Source organism: Arachis stenosperma, chromosome 3 (assembly GCF_014773155.1).
Source record: "Arachis stenosperma cultivar V10309 chromosome 3, arast.V10309.gnm1.PFL2, whole genome shotgun sequence".
NCBI lineage: Eukaryota > Viridiplantae > Streptophyta > Magnoliopsida > Fabales > Fabaceae > Arachis > Arachis stenosperma.
In genome coordinates, this window is record NC_080379.1 from 144,739,713 (window position 1) to 144,743,535 (window position 3,823).

The 3,823-nt window shown below is 37.6% G+C and overlaps 1 non-coding gene across 1 annotated transcript; it reads right to left on the reverse strand.

Moving 5' to 3' along the window:
* Positions 1-3,371: 3,371 nt before the first annotated feature.
* On the reverse strand, positions 3,372-3,479 carry LOC130971509 (small nucleolar RNA R71). Its single transcript, XR_009082724.1, has one exon. It is a non-coding gene; the product is annotated as a small nucleolar RNA R71 (small nucleolar RNA).
* Positions 3,480-3,823: the final 344 nt, after the last annotated feature.

A 3,823-nucleotide genomic window follows, 5' to 3' on the forward strand; every position in this document is an offset into this window, starting at 1 on the left:
TTACTCATCTCTGTACACCCTAGGCTACTAGTTTTCTATATATAGGACCTTTTACTATTGTATTTAGATCTTTCAATCTTAAATCTTTCAATCTTAGATCTTTCAATCTGGAGATCTTTTGATCATGTTTTTATGATTGAACCCTCTTTGGGAGGCTGGCCTCACGGCTATGCCTAGACCTTGTTCTTATGTATTTTCAACGGTGGAGTTTCTACACACCATAGATTAAGGTGTGGAGCTCTGCTGTACCTCGAGTATTAATGCAATTACTATTGTTCTTCTATTCAATTCCGCTTGTTCTTTGTCCAAGATATCACTTGTTCTTCAACTTGATGAATGTGATGATCCGTGACACTCATCATCATTCTCACTCATGAACAAAGTGACTGACAACCACTCTTGTTCTACAAGCATATGAGGCTCTAGTGTTTATCTCTTGGATTCTTTAATCGGGATCTTCGTGGTATAGGCAAGAACTGATGGCGGCATTCAAGAGAATCCGGAAGGTCTAACCTTGTCTGTGGTATTCTGAGTAGGATTCAATGATTGAATGACTGTGACGTGCTTCAAACTTCTAGCAGGCGGGGCGTTAGTGACAGACGCAAAAGAATCACTGGATTCTATTCCGGCCTGACCGAGAACCGACAGATGATTAGCCATATGCTGTGACAGAGCATAGGAACGTTTTCACTGAGAGGATGGGAGGTAGCCACTGACAACGGTGAAACCCTTGCATAAACTTGCCATGGAAGGGAGTAAGAAGGATTGGATGAAGACAGTAGGAAAGCAGAGAGACGGAAGGGAAAGCATCTTCATACGCTTATCTGAAGTTCTTACCAATGATATACATAAGTATCTCTATCTTTATCTTTATGTTTTATTCATCATCTATACCCAATTGAGTCTGCCTGACTAAGATTTACAAGGTGACCATAGCTTGCTTCATACCAACCATCTCCATGGGATCGACCCTTACTCGCGTAAGGTATTACTTGGACGACCCAGTGCACTTGCTGGTTAGTTGTGCAAAGTTGTGTAGTGATCACAATTTCGCGCACCAAGTTTTTGGCGCCGTTGCCGGGGAATTAAATGTCCTAACTACTGTTTCGCATTTGTTCCCTGCAATAACAGTGCTAAGTTTTGATCCGGCAACAACACCAAGTTTTTGGCGCCGTTGCCGGGGATTGTCTGATTATGGACAACTGACGGTTCATCTTGTTGCTTAGATTAGGTATTTTTTTTTTCAGAGTTCTTAAGAATAAATTCTAGTGTTTCATGATGATCTGTTGAAGTCTGGCTGGCTGAGAAGCCATGTCTAATCTTATTGGACCGAGGTTTCAACCTATCATCACAAGATCTTGTTGATTTCTATCAATCTTGCTATTGGAGCAATGATCTGCTAAGGCTTGGCTGGCCATTGGCCATGTCTAGTGTTTTGGACCGAAGCTTTCTTTGAAAGCTTGGCTGGCTGTGAAGCCATGTCTAATTCCTGGACCGGAGTCTTAGACTAACATTGCAATGATTCCTGGAATCCAAATTGAGAATTCTGAAACCTTTATTTTCTACTTTCATATAATTTTCGAAAAAAACAAAAAAAAATTATTACAAAATCATAAAAACCAAAAAAATATTTCTTGTTTAAGTATAGAGTCTCATTTTAAGTTTGGTGTCAATTGCATGTTTCTATTCTTCTTGCATTCATGTGTCTTCATTAATCTTCAAGATGTTCTTGATGATTTCATTGCTCTGATCTTTGAATTCTCTTGACTTGAGTGTTTTGTTGTTTCTCATATGCATTCTCATTTTGTTAGTGTCAATAGTATACAAACTGCTAAGTTTGGTGTCTTGCATGCATTGTTATTTGATTTTAGTTGCATTTTGATTATTCCTCATTATTAAAAGTCCAAAAATATTTTTAATTTGTGTCTTTTCAAGTCAATAATACAGAGAATTGAAGATTCAGAACATACTGCAGAGGAATTATACAGAAAAAGCTGGGCGTTCAAAACGCCCAGTGAAGAAGGACAGACTGGCGTTTAAACGCCAGCCAGGGTACCTGGTTAGGCGTTTAACGCCCAAAAAGGTAGCATTTTGTGCGTTAAATGCCAGAATGGATACCATTCTGGGCGTTTAACGCCAGGATGGCACAAGGGGGAGGATTTTGTTTTCAAAATCAATTTTTTTTCAAGTTTTCAAAGTTTTTCAAAATCAAATCTTTTTCAAATCATATCTTTTCAATCAAATGTTTTCAAAATCAATTTCTTTCCTTTTTCAAAGATACTTACTAACAATTAATGATTTGATTGAACATTCTAAGTATGTTGCCTTTTCTGTTGAGAAAGGTTTAATGTTTGAATCATATCTTTTCTTGTTAGGCAAGTCATTAATTTTTAAAATCAAATCTTTTTAAAATTGTTTTCAAATCATATCTTTTCAATCATATCTTTTTAAAAGCATGATTTTTTTTATCATATCTTTTTAATCACATCTTTTTCAAAACAGTTTTTAATCATATCTTTTTGATTTCTAATTTCAAAAATCTTTTTCAAAAAAATTACTTGATTTTTTTTCCCACTCTTGATTTTCGAAAATCAATTAGAGTTTTTCAAAAAATGTTTTCAAAATATTTCACTTAATTTTCGAAAATTTCTTCCTCTCTTCCCACATCCTTCTATTTATGGAGTACCACTCCTTCTCAATGCACAATTCGAACTCTATCTAATTAAGTTCGAATTCTTCTACCTCTTCTTTCTATTTTTCTGTTCCTCTGACACCTCAAGGAATCTCTATACTGTGACATAGAGGATTCCACACTTTCTTGTTCTCTTCTCTTTCATATGAGCAGGAACAAAGACAAAGGCATTCTTGTTGAAGCTGACCCTGAACCTGAAAGGACCTTGAAGCGAAAGCTAGGAGAAGCCAAGGCAAAATTCTCTGTAGAGGACCTAACCGAATTCTTCAAAGAAGAAGAACACATGGCAGCCGAAAACAACAACAATGCAAGGAAGGTGCTGGGTGACTTTACTGCACCTACTCCCGACTTCTATGGGAGAAGCATCTCTATCCCTGCCATTGGAGCAAACAACTTTGAGCTTAAGCCTCAATTAGTTTCTCTAATGCAACAGAATTGCAAGTTCCATGGACTTCCATTGGAAGATCCTCATCAGTTCTTAGCTGAATTCTTGCAAATCTGTGACACTGTCAAGACTAATGGGGTTGACCCTGAGGTCTACAGACTTATGCTATTCCCTTTTGCTGTAAGAGACAGAGCTAGGACATGGTTGGACTCACAACCTAAAGAAAGTCTAGACTCATGGGAAAAGCTAGTCAATGCCTTCTTGGCAAAGTTCTTTCCACCTCAAAAATTGAGTAAGCTTAGAGTGGAAGTCCAAACCTTCAAACAGAAGGATGAAGAATCCCTCTATGAAGCTTGGGAAAGATACAAACAACTGATCAGAAAATGTCCTTCTGACATGCTTTCTGAATGGAGCATCATAGGTATTTTCTATGATGGTCTCTCTGAACTATCCAAGATGTCTTTGGATAGCTCTGCTGGAGGATCTCTTCATCTGAAGAAGACGCCTACAGAAGCTCAAGAGCTAATTGAAATGGTTGCAAATAACCAATTCATGTACACTTCTGAAAGGAATCCTGTGAACAATGGGACAAGTCAGAAGAAAGGAGTTCTTGAGATTGATACTCTGAATGCCATTCTGGCTCAGAACAAGATATTGACTCAACAAGTCAATTTGATTTCTCAAAGTCTGTCTGGAATGCAAAATGCACCAAGCAGTACTAAGGATGCTTCATCTAAAGAAGAAGC